Here is a 17885-nt window from a genome sequence, read left to right as displayed (position 1 = left end):
GACACCGGGATCCCGACTGGCACAATCCCGACATGTTCTCCCTCTGTGGGTGTCCACGACACCCAAAGAGGGAGAATAAATTGCCGTGCCCGCATCTTGGCGAGCGCAGCGAGCCCGCAAGGGGCTGCGTTGCGCTCACCCCCCTGTCGGGATTGTGCCGGTCGGGATCCTGTTGTTGGTATTCCGACCGTCGGGATCCCGTCCGGCGGGATCTCGTGCTGATCCCCTCACCGCTGTATTGTACAACCGCATGGCAGTTAGTGGTGATGTGGCAATTAGTGGTGCTACAGCTCCTATCTGAACTTTCCCCTCTGATGTCTGCTGGAGGGCATGCACTAAATGTCGGCAAGTATGTATCAGACACATTCCTAAAACTTACCAAGCTAAGTAAAGGAGAAAAAAGCCTGTTTGGGATAGCTGCGTTAACGTGGAGACTTGCAAACTGTCAGAATGCATCTTTTTGTTTAGCTGCATTGCTTTTTGCCTTCTTTCTAAGCAGTAGTGGAGGGCATGAGAAAGCAATTTGTGTCAGCATGGGCCCCACCCTCTGCAGCACAATGATGCAGTCATCATGCAGTGGGGCAGAGCTATGATATGATTCATTACAACATGCATCATCAAGGTTGGCACTTCTCTAGAAAGAGAAGCGGCCAGGATCCGTCAGGGTGGCCTTCTCTCCTAGGGGTCAGGGAGGACTTCTTCAAATTCAGCAATTACTTGGATATTATTGTACTGTAGACAAATTTGCTTTCTGCCCACCTCATCCGGTTGTCTTGTGTCCAGCTTGCATTCTGTATGATGCCACACTTAAAACAAGTTGTCATTTAGGACAGTGTTTCTCAAACTTTTTTTTTATCGTGACACATTGAAGAATGACATTAACATACGTGACACAGTATTTTAGAGATATAAAAATACCACTCCCACTGGTTCTGTACATATAAAACCCCATTAATAATTCCTCTTAATTTCCTCTTTGACTTACGCCCCCAGGGTTATCTTTTCATATGGACTCAATGGGCACTTGCTCAAGGGCCCCAGTAGTATAAGGGCTCCAGACTGATAGCTGAGGGTCCCCTATTTCCAGGGTTACAGATTTTTGAAAATCGGCAGTGGGAACCAGAGATATTTGACTTCAAAGCAGTGGTCCCCATCACAGCCAGATATCTCAGATTCTGTCTGACTTGGAGTTTTTCTGAGGGTATACTCCAAAAGCCGTGACTCTTCCCTTTCGGTGGACACTGGCAGCTTGTCTCTACTATGCCCAGAACCAGAGATCTCAGTCTTCCAGCAGCTTGTCTCTGCTCCAGCTCCACACATCTGGTATGCAGTTTTATATTTTCGTCGGTGGATTGCTAGGGCTCCAGAGCTCTGATCCCCAAGTCCCCAGTACCTCCTGAAAGGTGGGACTCTCTAGTTTAGTTTATCCCATTGAAAGCTAAATAAAATCTATTTCCAGGAACTGGAGATATCTACAGTCAAGCAAGCTGCCCTCCCAAAGGAAAATGATGAATATTAAGCCAACTCCACTATCCACCCATCCCCTGCGTATTGAACCACCCTTGAAGTCATGTACCAGGGCCCCTTCATTCAGCCCATTGCCCCCTCCTAAAGTTTAGTGTTCTCCCTCCTGCTCCATCTGTGCAGTTAAGGAGTAATTAGCAGAAATACTGCTCCAGGTCTTACATGGTGAGCGGAAGATAGAACACCCCCTACCGCCCGCAGGACATCAAAGCTGCCGTTGATGGCACCCCCCACCCTGACCGCTGGAGAATAGGTAGGGGACCTAGTGCTTTGCTTTGCCCAGGGGCCTACACTGCTATTAAGATGGCTCTGTACGTCCCCCTGGGTCTGTGGCTTCTTGCCTCTGGCTTTGACAGACATCAGGATGCTAAGATGTATGCACTGCTGCTGCTTCAGGCTCCTCTCTATTGCTGTAGGAAGCCAGGGGGCAGATGGGACTTTGTTCTGATAAACCCATGCAGTATGCAGTGGAGCAGGGGGGAGAGCTGGAAAGCACTCTCCATCCCCTAAGGCCCCATACACTAGAGAGATATCATGCCTTTTGGCACGATATCAACGCATCGGGACAACATATCGCGAGTAAGTGGACCACGTCATGTTTGGTCCACTTACGAATACGATCTGAGGTTTTGCTCCTGGGGGTCGTAAGCAGATAAGATCTGGCCCTGTCGCATGCGATCTAATGTTAGCACATCGTGAGTGAGGTGACCTGGATATCGTGAGTCCAGGAGCTGTCGGCGTCTGGCGGGGGGCTGAAGGGGTATCGCATGTGACGGAGCACATGCGATACCTCATTTATGTGTATGGGTACCTTTACTCTACTTGGTCACCCTTCTGTCATTGCATGTGACACACCAGGGACCAATTCATGACTCAATAAGGTATAATAACAACACACAGTTTGAGAACTGCTTTTTGGTCGTCTCACCGCAGAGCAGCAGGTTATCAGTTGGCGAGCACAAGTGCACAACATATGTTCACAGTGCCTGGGGGAAGTCCAGCATCTCCAGGAGTGCTGGCACACCCCCAGAGTGATGAAAACAAGATGTGCAGGGAGGTCATGGCCCCTCCCAGTGAAGCCACACCCTTTCTTGACGCCTCCGGGGTCCTGATTTTAGAGTCACAGATGTTGGGAGGTATGCTGATTTTTACTGTTTTCCATGCAATTTTGCAGTATAATATCCTTTTATTGCTATGTAGTTTTTGCTTTACCTCAAATACAGTATACTTACAGAAACATTGTTATAATTACATTTGGGGGAAATTAATTACGTTTGTCACTGGGGAGAATGTGAAGAAATTGAAGTACGTGTCATTGCTCAGCGCCACTGTGGTTCCTTGCACCAATCACCGCTGTACTCCATAGTCAGAGGCTTCTGTCCTGACTGATGGTACAGTGAGGGGAAGAAGGATATCATGCAGCAATTGCCTTGTGATAAGGACAACAATGGTCTGATAGTTGTACAGTTATATAGGTATGGTAGATTCAGGCTCATTAGCAATCACTTTGTAAATAAGCTTTATGTAATAAAATCAAGTCCTGTAAAACTAAATTTGTATAATGTTTCTACTGTAATTATGTCTGATAAATTATCTAGTTCTAAAATACGGGATCCAGTCAGGGTCTCGGTGGTCGGGATCCCGTCAGTTGAAGTACCAATGTCGGCGTCCTGACACTGCTCGGAATGCCGGCGCCAGCATCTCTACTAGGATGACAATCCTGGCACTGGACTACCGACCGCCGGAATCTCAAACTTCTGTTTGCCGGGCCACCTGACAGGTAAGCATGTAGCCCCGCCCCCGCTTTAAACTGTTCCTGGCAAGCTGCTGTAGCAGGGGAGAAAAAACCATGACTGCAGCAGCAAAGCAGATCCTGTGGGCCCATTTTGATGGTGGGCCTGGAGCTTCAGCTCCACCCGGGCCATTGTTAATCTGGCCCTGAGTGCTCACCGTCACCTTTCCCTGTCATGGTTGAAGGAGGGCAAGCTGTCCCCTTGCCCCCATTCTGACGTCTCTGCCCCCCAACCCCCCCTCTCTGTGCCACTGCTTACTTACTTACTAACCCGGCAACTGGGATAATGCCTGACGCTGCTGAGGCTACATACAGCGCAGAGCGGCTCCCAAGTCCATTTGTCAGCTGCAGAGATGTGATCTCTCATGTGCCGCTGATGAGGGGACTCGGGAGCCGCTCTGCTCTACACTGCGCTGTATGCAGCCTGAGCAGCGGCAGGCATTGTCCCAGTTGCCGGGTTAGATTACCCTGCTGTATGGGGCCCCCTGTGTGTGGAGGTTCCGGGACGGCCGCTCGTGTTGTCCCTCCCTTAGTCTGAAATGACTAGTTGGCTGGTTGCAGTTATCATCAGCTAGTGTGCCCCCAGGTTAAAGTTAAAAATTATTTAAAAAAAAAACAGTTATGTATGACCTGTGGCTGAAATGCAAAGTATTTAATCAGTGTTGAATTTCCTTGAGGCAGCTGCCTAGGGGTGGCACTTGTTGGTTTACTGCACTTGGATTACCAATAACTACAAAATATTTCCACTGTAATGTACTGTGCACCATCTTGAGTGGAGTGTAAAGGGGCAGGATATGTGCAGACTGCTCTATAAGCTGTCCTACTTAGTAAATTTGTATATATAATTAAACAGAAATAAATGTTGATATAATTAAATATAAATAAAAGTATTAGCTCATATCTTATTTTATTGTTAGGTTCAAGTATACAAGAGTTTCCCAAACTCCGCTATTACAGTGCAGGTTTTACGGATATCTATGCTTGATTCGAGATGGTTACATCAAATTGACTGATGTACTAATTAAGTCAGCTGTGCTCAAGCATTAATATACTTAAAACCTGGACTGCAATGAAAGAGTTTGGTAAACTCTGTATTATACTAAACTACCAATTGCCAAATGAGGGCTTATAGTCAGACAATGAAAATAATAAAAATTTGATGTCAGGGGTGGCCGTTACTGTTGTGCCTAGGGGTGTACTAACCTTAAATCCTCCCCTGTACTGCGTTTCAGTCAATGCAAGACATAAACACTTATTCTGCCACTTTTAATTCTATGGCAGGCTCAGTGCAAAAGAGCTAGTATACATTTATTTTTGTTCCCTATTCCCCAAAACCCTTTTCTCCTATGTCAATATTGTTCCTGAGGGGTGAGTGTAAATAGTAAGAAATCTGCCAATTATACTATACTTACATTTCCATGCTTTTAATAAATTTGTTTGTAGAAATTTCCACTTTAAAATGAGTATTATATATAATACTAGGTGATTCATCGCGCCCTACGGGCGCTCTTCACACCGTCGGAAGGGGCTACGCCCCGTTAACCCCTGCAGGCCTTTGAACATACGCAGGGCAGTAGGTAACAGAATCAGAAACGCAGGGCAGTATAGAGGGCATACAGAAATGGTGTCTGGTTGAGAAAAGATAGAGAGGCGTGGGGGGGGGGGGGAGAAAGGGAATGTACAGAAACGCTGTGCGATCGGTAAAGGATATGGAGAGTCAGGGTGGTAGGAAGAGGATACAGAGAGGCAAGGTGTTAGAGAGAAAATACAGTTGCAAGAGACTACGACCCGTTAACCCCTGCACAGGCTTCAGCTGTGCTATAATTGTTAGTATATGGAGTATTACCTGAAAATGTTTTTATGGCAGTGGGTAAATATTGCAAGGGGGAAGGGCGTGCGATTGTCAAGGTGGCGTAGCTCTTTGTGAGGGCGTGCAGAGTGGCCGCAGGGCACAATGAATAACATAGTGTAGTATATACTGCTATAGATAAGACACCAAAGTGCTGTGGCCACAGGTAGCAGAGGCGCTTATACACACAATGGGCACAGGTAGCAGAGCCGCTTATACGCACAATACCCACAGGTAGCAGAGACGCTTATACACACAATGCCCACAGGTAGCAGAGACGCTTATACACACAATGCCCACAGGTAGCAGAGGCGCTTATGCACACAATGCCCACAGGAAGCAGAGGCGCTTATGCACACAATGCCCACAGGTAGCAGAGGCGCTTATGCACACAGTGCCCACAGGTAGCAGAGGCGCTTATGCACACAGTGCCCACAGGTAGCAGAGGCGCTTATACACACAGTGGCCACAGGTACCAGAGCCGCTTATACACACAATACCCACAGGTAGCAAAGGTGCTTATACACACAGTGGCCACAGGTAGCAGAGGCGCTTATACACACAATGGGCACAGGTAGCAGAGGCGCGTATACACACAATACCCACAGGTAGCAGAGCCGCGTATACACATAAGACCCACAGGTAGCAGAGCCGCGTATACACACAGTGGCCACAGGTAGCAGAGGCGCTTATACACACAATGGGCACAGGTAGCAGAGGCGCGTATACACACAATACCCACAGGTAGCAGAGCCGCGTATACACACAATACCCACAGGTAGCAGAGCCGCTTATACACACAATGGCCACAGGTACCAGAGCCGCTTATACACACAATACCCACAGGTAGCAGAGGTGCTTATACACACAGTGGCCACAGGTAGCAGAGGCGCTTATACACACAGTGCCCACAGGTAGCGGAGTTGGTTGTAGATACAATGGCCACAGGTAGTAGCTGTGTTTATACACACAGTGCCCACAGGTAGCAGCGCCACTTATACACAGTGGCCACAGGTAGCAGTGTCGCTTAGACACATAATGGCCACAGTATTAGTGTTTCTTATTAATCCAATGTCCATTGGTAGCAACTATAGTCACAGAAGTTCAGAGTGTGTGGGGGGAGTTTGGAAAGGGGGTGGGTTCAGTGAGGTGGAGGTGCCTATCCGTGCCGCTGATCACCCCGAATCAGGGAATCACTTGTAGCGGCTGCGGATGGTGTCCGAGGTGCTACGTGTGGTGGAGGGGTGGGAGGGGGTCCAGAGGTGTTGCGGGTGGGGGAGGGGTGGGTGCAGGGGCACAGATGGCGGAAAGGGTGCAGAGGTGCTGTGGGTGGGGGAGGGGTAGGTATAGAGGGGGGGCGGATGGGGGAGGGGGTCTAGAGGTGCTGCAGGTGGGGGAGGAGCGGGTGCGGATGGGAGTGTAGATGCTGTTGGTGGGGGAGGGGTGGGTGCGGGGGACTGTGGATGAAGGAGGGGGTATGGAGGTGATGTGTGTGTGGGAGGGGCGATGTAGGGGTGTGCGTTTGGAGGTGCAGGGGGGGTGAGCTTAGGTGATGGGTTTCAGCAGTGCTGTGGGTGGAGGAGGTGTGGGTGTGGGATGGGACGGATGGGGGATGTAGATGCTGTGGATGGGGGAGGGGTGGTAGTGGGGGTGCGTAGGGGGAGGTGGGGTTGCAGGGGGGGTTGGGTGTGGGATGGGGTATGGGTTGGTTGGTGCGGGATGGGGTATGGGTTGGTTGGGTAGAAGTGCTGCGGGTGGGGGAGGTGTGGGTGCGGGATGGGGTATGTAGATGCTGCGGGTGGCTGCAGGGGAGCCATGGATGGGGGAGGGGGTCCTTAGGTGCTGGGGGTGGTGGAGGATGTCTATAGATGATGGGGGAGGGGCCGGTGGTGCTGTGGGTGGGGGACTGGCATCTGCAGGGGTGTGGTGGGGGTCCGGAAGCGCCGCAGGTAGGGGAGGGACAGGTGCGGGGATGGAGCGGATGGGGAAGGGGATCCGAGGGCGCTGTGGGTGGGTGAGGGGCGGGTGTGGGGTTACCGCAGTTTGGGAGGGCCGGCTGTGGGGGTGTTGCGGGTGGTGGAGGGGCAGGTACATGGGTGTTGGGGGGGAGGGGCGCTGCGGGTGGGGGAGGGGGCCGGTTGCCAGGGTGGTGCAGTTGGGTGGAAGGTGGGTGCAAGGGTGGGGTGCTGCAGGTTGGGGAGGGGTGGGGTTGCGGGAGCAGAGGTGCTCTGCGTAGGGGAGGGGCGGGGGTGCCATGGGTGGGAGTAGGGGTGATGCGGGGGTGGGGGGCTGGGGGAGTAGGACTCATTGTGAGAGTCATTCTGGCTTTTTAGGCTGCAGCATTTAGACAACAGGCTTTTGATGAATGTCACCTCGTTCCACAGAGACCTGCACTGGGGGCACCGCCAATAACCATCACCCCCCCAACCCTAAATGACCAGCACCATCAACACCCCACCCCCCCTCCCTGCTGCAAGCGCGGCTCACCTGGCCCGGTCACACAGGCAACGGGAGCGCTGCAGCTGGGAGAGAGGACACCAGGTTGTCGGGGCAGGAGGGATCCACGCTGGCGCGGGCGGAGTGCGGGCTGTGCATGCGACTTCTTCCTCTCGGACAGCACGGTCGAGCAATCTCCAGCCTCCGCCGCCAGCAGCATCTCTCCTGGTAGCAGCGGAGGCTGGAGTTTGCTCGACCGTGCTGCCCGAGAGGAGGAAGCCGCATGCACAGCCTGCACTCCGCACCCGGCAGCGTGGATCCTTCCTGCCCCGGCAACCTGAATGGGGACAGAGCTCCGGCTGAGAGGCCCCGGGGTAGTGACCCTCCACCCACCCCCCGTTAATCCTGCTCTTGTGTGGCCGGCCACGGTAAGGCGTCCGTCCAGTGGCGGCTGTTCCCTGGGGATTGTGTCCGCCTCCCTAGTGGTGTGCTGGCACAGAGTAGAGGCCGTTGCCTCCGCCCAGCGCTGTAACTCCACCCAGCGTTATGGCCAGGCACAGAATCACAGACTTGGCCAAATATATAGGAGATACTGTAAGAGTTAACATATGAAAATAAGCAGCCAGGTAGTATATATATATCTTTTGCAAGTATTATTTTAATACAAGCCTCTGTTTCAAGAAGTGAGTAAAACCAGCAGTTGACGTTAATGTTTATCAACATTTTCTTATTACTGAGCTTAATAAGTGGAATACCGTAAGGGATACGTTCCTCATGAATCACTTCCAGAATGCTCTCTATCACGCCTCTGCAGTGTGTGACATTTTAGGAGGGAGGTGTTTTTCTATCTAAACATGTAGGCCTGACTGACAGGTTTGGACGTGTGCTTTACAGAAACTCAGTGTGTCAATTGTTAGATCCATTTTCAAGGGTAGGAACAAAGAGAGCAGAAGAAATGATTTGTAGTACAGGCTTGTTTTGCTGCGTTACCGGGGCGTCCGGGATCCCAACTGTCAGCACAGTATGCCGAGGGAGCGGGGGGACACGAGCGCAACAAAGCCTCTTTGCCGGCTTGCTGCGCTTGCCACGCTGCGGGCTCGCATGGGTGTTGTGGAGTGGGTATTGTCCCTTCTAGTCGGCATGCCGATTGGCAGTTTTGTTAGAGTTCAGGCTCTGTCCTAAATATTTGATTATAGCCTCAGTTGTCTCTAATGGGTTGGGGTGATTATACGTCACTTTTTAACAGGGCTGCATTGAAACAGTCTTAACTTCAATATGTGGGTATAGTTGTTCTTTATTATTATGAGATATGAAATAGTCATTTTTACAAAACTACGAATGTACTGTAAATACTATGAAAACATCATTTTGTTTGGTGCTGGCGGATCATTCTAACCGCTGCAGGTTAATGATGCCATGCACATCTACACAGTTTGAGGTAGAGTCTGGGGGCAGACCAGCCTCTGTGGGAGCGCTGGGCATGCCCCTAAAGTGTTGAAAATAGGAGTGTGCTGCAAGGTCAGTTCCTAATTTGAAAATGTGTATCTTGGGGAATACGTGACAGTGTAATTCTAGCTTCACCTTTACTTGTGCTAAGTTTAGTAACTCTGACGGTATTTCTGGATTATCAAAGCAACTTTGAAATATATTGTAGTCATGGGATCACCTAGTTTAGGGCCTGATTCAGAGTTGAAAGCATAGCTATAAAACACACAACTGAGCAAAACCATATTGGAATCTGAATTGCAGTGTAAAAATAAAGCTGTCCAGTATTTGTGGGTTGCATGCAATAGAAGCTTGTATTTACCATGGACAAAAAGACTAACCTACCCAAATCTAAATCTTTTTGTACATGTTATATCAGCCCCACCTGCAGTTGTGTGCTTTTGGGCTTTGCTTGCAACCAGAGGCGTAACTCCCAGAGGCAGTAGAGACACCTTAGCTCTAAAGGGGCACCTTAATGTACATCAGCACCTGTGTAGTTCACAGCGGGGGGCAAAGTGTGACCACTTCTCTTCCTGCAGAGCTCTGCGGCCCACCCAATGCTGCTGCAGAGGTAACTGTCTCTGTCCCAGGAGCCCTACTAACACCTGCAATAGAAGACAGGATGGCGTCTGCCTGGTACTGCTCAGCCTTTGCTGCAGCAAGCAACGGTGCACCCATTGCTGGACTGTGAGATGGGACCCACCAATGAATGCTGATATTTGTTTTCACTTTTTTTTTTTTAAAGGAGGGGGGGGGGGGGGTCAGACTCCAACTTACGCCCCTGCTTGCCACTCCGAATAAGGACCTTAGCCATCCTACAGTATTTAAACTGCAGCAGACATCCAATGCTACATAGCTCAATTATAATTCAATGGACAATTTGGTTTGGAGGTGGTGACTGAAAATGTGCTACAACACTGTACATTTCATGTCTTTTAAGAAGATGAAAGACTGGGGGAAAAAACAAAGGAGCATATTTACACTGCTAGGTAATTTTTTTTTATGCGTATTAGAATCAGAGGGGTGACCATGTAGCATTCACACTCTATTTATAATAATGGATATAGTAGTTAATTCGCTTAAATCCTTGTAGTGTAATGAATCTTCTGGGCTAAGCAGCTGGAAATTAAGCAGAATACCCTCGTGGCCTGATCAGATAGGATAGAGATTGAAAGACCTTTAATATCAGTTTCTGGTTGCATTAGGCTGATAACCTTTTCCGTTGGGATAGAGTTGCCAAGACAACAGATTATGGCAATTGAGAACTAATAGCTGACAGTATAATTGCCCTCTAGAAGAGTGCAGTATTTCAACTTTTGCTTTAAAGGCATTAATGTTTCAAGAGTGTCGCTGTCATGTATAAAATTGTGAAATAAGATTAGCCTCCTGAATTTGTACTTATCTGAGCACATTGTATAACTGGTCTAGGAACTATTGTTACTTCTATGTGTGTGTGCAAATTACATATTCCTACCCAGCTCACAACGCTCCTCAAATCAATAGTGTGTACTGTACTGCATGGAATGATCATGCGCAGTGTGCAGTGTTTAGGAAGGAGCATGTGGTATACTCACATGTCATGGAAAATCACGTAAAGCAGATGGGAGAAGTTTGCTGTGTGTGTTACAACTTGCTTCAGTTTTTTATAGAATAAACTTAAGAGACAATTCAACAACTTGCGAGGCCCATGATGAAGTTTGTCAGTAAGGGTGATATATGAAATGCAAGCAGTACAGACCCACAATACAGTACTTCTTTATGTGACCCAGCTTGTCCTCCTAATGCATTTCAAGGTGCCACCCACTTAACTTGGAAGTGCTTTCCAGCATTCCTTTAATACGATAGTATTCAAATATATATTAGAGGGCGCTATATTTGCTACTGAACTGTAGGGCAATCTAAAAATACAATTGTTTTATAGATACATTCTTTTCCACCCAGAAATCTTGCCCTTTGGGCTAGCAATAACTGTTGATTTTAATATGTAACATAAATATATTCACAATAAAAGCATTACAGTCATAAAAAGAATGTACATCCACATTCAACCCTATGCTGGAAATTTTCATAGTTAAATTCTGATACTTGATAATATTAGTCCATAGAAGGTATTATTCCTCTGGCAGAAGCTTTTTTTCTGTGTAGATGTGGACATCTTTATTGCAACCCTACGTGTTTCATCCCAAGGACTTCATCAGGGGTTAAATCAGTTGAAGAATTAGCATTTACAATAAGGTTTTGTTGTGAAAATCCTTTCACAAGATGATGGATGTTCAATAAATGGCTTAATCAACAGAAGTAGTAATTCAAATCTTAACCAAAGTTCTATTGGATTTATCCACAACAGTTGTAGGTAAAAAAAAGACCCAGCTAGCTTGCCTCTCCATCTGCTCCCTTCTAGAGATCAGTCACCTGTTGTGGGTAAATTTCATTAGACCTTTGGTTAAGATTTGAATTCTGGCATCTGACTATCCAGAGAATTTTGTGAGAAGGAAAAGGCTGTTTTTGCATACCTGTAAATCATGGAAGCGTCATTCCAAAATTATACTTTTTCGCCTCCACCAGCTTATTGAAAGAAATCCCATGAAGGGAAATCTTGTTTTTACATTTCCGTACAAACGTAGGGACACAAAAAGGCATACTATTGTTCTTCCCAGCTATTCTCATTGGCTGCTGCATATGTTTGTGTCCCCCACAACCTGAAGATGCAACCTTCTTGGCTCACAATGTCATGCCGGTACCTTGTAGAAACGGGTGCATTTTGGGAAAAAAATATGTGCGTGCCATCACGAGAGCATCAGCAGTGTTTTTGCACATTTGCAAATTAGTCTAATGTGTTCAGAATCAATTTATTATATGCAGTAACTGCTGACTGTAATATTCTGTCAGGAGTAATCGGAGTCTCTGTGGAGAGGGAGAACAGATTTCAGATCCTGGACAGCTCCTGGTGCTGTATTCTCCTCCACAGCCAGCAGCAGCCTGAAGCCATTGATGTGATCAAGGCTATGAAGTATAGAGTCGTTACCCTGAGGAAGTGTAATCTGCAATATGCTAAATTATATTCCCCAACAGACCACTCAGGATTCTGTGAAATATTTAGAAGCTTCTACTGTAACTCAATGTAGTTCAGATCTTTGCTCTTTTCTGAAACTCTCTTTTTCTAAAATGAAATGCAGATTGGTTTCAATCAGAGAGATCACGCAAGATGTCAGGCACATCGGCAGAAGGCAGCTGTTTTCGTGCCGTGATATTAATAGGACTGGTTAAAATGCTGAGTGAGTGAGACTGTAACTGCACATAATAAAATAGCATGTATGGTGCCAAGCAGAATAGCAGTTGTGATTTTGTCATGCTGTGTGAGGGGATGAAGACCTTCGGTTAAATTGGTCCCTTGGAAATTTGTGTGATGATAAAAAATAAAATAAAATAATGTCTACCATATGGGATTTTAGAAAAACAGAAGATTAATTTCCTTGGTAACAACAGTTACTCTTTATATTCGGAAATTGGTTATTATTTCATTTGATACAGTAGATGTGTTGCAGGGAGAATCCAAACATTCTATACAGCTACAGCATCTGTGTGTGTATATGTATATATATAGCGCATATTACCACATACTGCTGTGGTAGCGCATATTACCACATACTGCTGTGGTAGCGCATATTACCACATACTGCTGTGGTAATGTATATTACCACATACTGCTGTGGTAGTGTATATTACCACATACTGCTGTGGTAGCGCATATTACCACATACTGCTGTGGTAGCGCATATTACCACATACTGCTGTGGTAGCGCATATTACCACATACTGCTGTGGTAGTGCATATTACCACATACTGCTGTGGTAGTGTATATTACTACATGCTGCTGTGGTAATGTATATTACCACATACTGCTGTGGTAGTGTATATTACCACATACTGCTGTGGTAGCGCATATTACCACATACTGCTGTGGTAGCGCATATTACCACATACTGCTGTGGTAGCGCATATTACCACATACTGCTGTGGTAGTGCATATTACCACATACTGCTGTGGTAGTGTATATTACCACATACTGCTGTGGTAGTGCATATTACCACATGGGAACAGTACACCCAGTTCAGTTACATACTTAGCCCTCCTCCTTTGACATGTCTCCCATACTTTCCCCTTGTGTTCTTAGTTACTCTGAGAAAAGGACAGATGCTCAGGTAAAGGACCACGTTTTGTGGGCAAACGCTACAATCATGCAGATCTGGTCACATAGAAGTAGCTTAACCAAAGCTGTAGTATGCAGTAGTAACATTCACCAAGACGCTATTTATGAATATAACAGTAGTGGTTACATGTTAACTAAGCAATAAACATTAAGGGGCTGATTCTGTATAGAGAGCAAATTTAAAAAAGCAAGCAACTTACTAACTCCAGGTATCGTGAGGAATCATCCCTGTACTGGCCACACGTGCTTATCCTGACCAAACTGACTCCTCAGCCAGTCAGAGACCTCATCACACGTGGCTGAATATGACAGGTCACACTTACCACTGCTGGCACTATTAGTCGTTTACCCCTTTTAAAACACCTATAGGATTAAAGAAAGAATAGCATACTGTACTTTAATTTTCCAATGTTTTGATACTGATATCATGGTAGAGTTGTAATGCCAGCAGGGAATGAAAAAAATTGTGATTTAAAAAAAAAAAATTCAGATTTTTTTTTATTTAAATCAGATTTTTTTGCTTTAAACCTGATTTCTTTTTATTGTCATTTTTTATTTAAATTGGATTTTTATAAAAATTATCAAGTAAATGAATAAACCAAGTAAAAACAATAATACAAAGTTATTTTAAAATACTGTAACATTGATATATTTAATTTAAATGACTTGAGTGTGTCACCATGAATCATGGCATGGCACAGCAAACTTCAGACAAATCACACAAACTGCAAAAGGAAAAGAAACAGCAATAATGTTAAAAGTTACAATAGTTGGCAATTGCCTTGGCTGATTTGTAAATCTGAATAAGCCTACACGTTAAGTTTTTTGAACACCTTTGTCACGGTTTTGTGCACAAGGTTACCTGAGTCAGGTGATGACCAATGTCTGTGGCTTGGAGCTGGATTCGAGGAGTCTGAATATAGCTCTTTCACATGGGATTTGGGTAGCTGTGAGAACTGTCTTTGATATGAGTTCAAGGTTATGTACCACGCAGTGGTAATGTACCTGGACTGGTTACCGGCTGAGGAATACAGCTGGACCGGACTGGCTACCTACTGTAGAGATGCTGCTGGACTGGACTGGCTACCAGTTGAGGAATACAGCTGGACCAGACTGGATACCAGCTGAAGAGATGCTGCTGGGCCAGACAACCTACCAGCTGAGGAATACAGCTGGAAGCAGACTAGCTATCGGCTGAAGAAATGGTGCTGGACCAGACTGTCTACCTGCTGAAGAGCTGCTGCTGGACCAGACTGGCTACCAGCTGAGGAATACAGATGGACCGGACTGGCTACTGGCTGAAGAGATGCTGCTGGATCGGACTGGCTACAAGCTGAGGAATACAGATGGACAGGACTGGTTACCGGCTGAGAGATGCTGCTGGAGCGGACTGGCCACCGGCTGAGGAATACAGATGGACCAGACTGGATACTGGCTGAAGAGATTCTGCTGGACCGGACTGGTTACCGGCTGAGGATTACAGCTGGACCAGACTGGCTACCGACTGAAGAGATGCTGCTGGACCGAACTGGGTACTGGCTAAGGAATAAAGCTGGGCTGTACTGGCTACTGGCTGAGGATAAGCAGGACCAGACTGGTTACTGGCTGAGAATATGCAGGACCGGACTGGTTACTGTTTGAGGATATGCAGGATCTAACTGTTTACCGGCTGAGGATATGTAGGACCAGACTGGTTTCGGGTTGAGGATATTCACGACTGGACTGGTTACTGGCTGAGGATATGTAGGACCAGACTGGTTTCGGGTTGAGGATATTCACGACTGGACTGGTTACTGGCTGAGGATATGTAGGACTGGACTGGTTTGGTTACTGGCTGAGGATATGCTAGGCCTGATAGTGCCACATGAAAGAAGCGAAACAGGTTCTCTTGTTACCCTATGTGACTAGTTGCACAGGCCCCTTCCTGTTCCTGGAACCTGCTTTATACCCTTAGGTAGTCTGCCACCGGTGGAAGGAGTCTGCTGAGAGTAACCAGCACTCCTACTGGTGAATCGTCTGATCCGCTGAACAGTGAACATGGCTGCTGGAACTTCTTGCGAACACAATGAACAGAGATACCAGAAGCTGTACACAAGATCCTGTTGATTACTCACACAAGGGAAACCTACACAGGTGGCTTAATCAGGAGAGAGTAACACAGACACAGCCTGAAGTCTGCATAGAGCTTGCAAGACTGAGAGAAATCCTGAAATCCATGCAAAACAGAATGAAAGGTACAAGGAACACTTAGTACAAGCATGAAATAGTCCAAGATCCTGACAACCTTAAAGAGAAACACAAGGTTTGCAGCTTTGTCAGCACCCAAGCAGTTTCTCAGTTTTGACTGCACCAAACCAATTGTGGTCAAACAAGGAGGTCATTAACTGAGGTACTTTTGCTTGGAACTTGACTAGTGTAGGTAGAAGGGCATTTGAATGTGGATATTTTCCTTTGGAAAACTTAAGAGCTTCTAACATTTCTTCGGCAGTTCGACAACTACCACAGTAACGTGGGTCCATCAAATAAGCAAGAAAATGTGCAGGTGCCAATGCATGATTATAGCAGTCCAAAAATTTCTTTATGCTTGGTTTATCCCATACTTGCCTACCTGACCCTCTCCATGAGGGAGAAAATGCTCTGTTCCTGGACTTTCCTAGTAATGTGTGATTGCCAACACCTGTGGTGAGCTAGTTAATTGATAAGAAAGGGGTTTCACCACAGGTGATGGCAATCATACATTACCAGGAAAGTCCAGGAACAGAGCATTTTCTCCCTCATGGAGATCATGTATACATGGAAGGGACACACCAATGACCCTGCCTGCAGTTCTGACCACACGTTCCAAGGAAACTATCAATTAACCATCAACACCAAAGTATTTAATACAGTATCACTAAAATAGACTAAAGCACTATATTCAGAAACAAAATAGAAACCTTTATTGATAATATATATGTGTGAGAGCTTAGAGAGCTCTTAGACAACCCCTTCTTTGTATTACATTCCCATTATACACTATAGAAAATAGGGTGTTCTGTAGCAAGCAAATTAGGGTGTTCTTAGCTGTGTACAGTAGGCTGTTTCCTAATGGTGTGTACACACGGTGAGATAAATCTGTAAGATTTTGACAATATAGTCAAAATTTTATGAAAAGTTAGTGCATATCTCAAGGTATTAGGCAGCTTGCGATACAGATTCTATCCCAATGCGCACTCCCGTGGGGTCGGTATCGTAAGGCTAGATAGACTGTGCAGACAAGTCAATCTTGACTATAAGACTTTACCATAAATTAGCTGAGAGTCAGTGAAAACATGACAATATTTGTGTTTTTTAAACAAATCCTACAGTGTCCCTGGCCCAGATGTATCAAGCCTTGGAGAGTGATAAACTGCACGGTGATAAAGTACCAGCCAAACTGCTAGCTGTCATTTTTCAAACTCAGCCTGTAACATGGCAGTTAGGAGCTAATTGGTTGGTACTGTACTTTATCAATGTGCAATTTATCACTCTCCAAGGCTTTTTAAATCTGGGCCCCTGTTTGGCCATATGAAATGATGACATTTAATAAAAAATTAAGGGGGGTATTAATTTAGCCTGCGGCTAATTTCCACGCCAGAGGTATTCAATTAGCGGGGGTTACCCCGTGCGCAGGTCCCTGCAGTCAGACTGAATCTTCCAGCTCATGGAGTCGCAAGGTTAAGTCTGCAGAAACCCCCCGCCACAAAATTGGTTCAGGCGTAGGAAATAAATCCTTTAAACCCAATCCCCGCGGTAATTGAATAGTTATGTCACTGTGTACACCATGGCAATAATTGTACATTTTGGACAGAGGTGTATTAATGTTCAGAGTTTTTAATTGTTTATTATGGGCCTAATTCTGAGTTGATCGCAGCAGGAACTTTGTTAGCAGTTGGGCAAAACCATGTGCACTGCAGGGGGGACAGATATAACATGTGCAGAGAGAGTTAGATTTGGGTGTGGTGTATTCAAACTGAAATCTATATTGTAGTGTAAAAATAAAGCAGCCAGTATTTACCCTGCACAGAAACAAAATAACCCACCCAAATCTAACTCTCTCTGCACATGTTACATCTGCCCCCCCTGCAGTGCACATGGGCCCTCATTCCGAGTTGATCGCTCGCAAGGCGAATTTAGCAGAGTTGCTCAGGCTAAGCCTACGCCTACTGGGAGTGTATCTTAGCTTCTTAAAATTGCGACCGATGTATTCGCAATATTGCGATTACAAACTACTTAGCAGTTTCAGAGTAGCTTCAGACTTACTCGGCATCTGCGATCAGTTCAGTGCTTGTCGTTCCTGGTTTGACGTCATAAACACACCCAGCGTTCGCCCAGACACTCCCCCGTTTCTCCGGCCACTCCTGCGTTTTTTCCGGAAACGGTAGCGTTTTTATCCACACGCCCCGAAAACGCCGTGTTTCCGCCCAGTAACACCCATTTCCTGTCAATCACACTACGATCGCCGGAGCGAAGAAAAAGCCGTGAGTAAAAATACTATCTTCATTGTAAAATTACTTGGCGCAGTCGCAGTGCGATTATTGCGCATGCGTACTAAGCGGAATTTCACTG

General features: G+C 46.5%; 1 protein-coding gene across 2 annotated transcripts in view; it reads left to right on the top strand.

Moving 5' to 3' along the window:
- The window catches only part of KIF5A (kinesin family member 5A), a 215802-nt gene that overhangs the window by 63183 nt on the left and 134734 nt on the right, over positions 1-17885 (top strand). The window lies entirely within an intron of this gene.

Source organism: Pseudophryne corroboree, chromosome 2 (genome assembly GCF_028390025.1).
Source record: "Pseudophryne corroboree isolate aPseCor3 chromosome 2, aPseCor3.hap2, whole genome shotgun sequence".
In the NCBI taxonomy this organism is placed as follows: Eukaryota; Metazoa; Chordata; class Amphibia; order Anura; family Myobatrachidae; genus Pseudophryne; species Pseudophryne corroboree.
The sequence above is the reverse complement of the archived record's forward strand: the minus strand, read 5'-3'. Positions and strand labels throughout refer to the sequence as shown.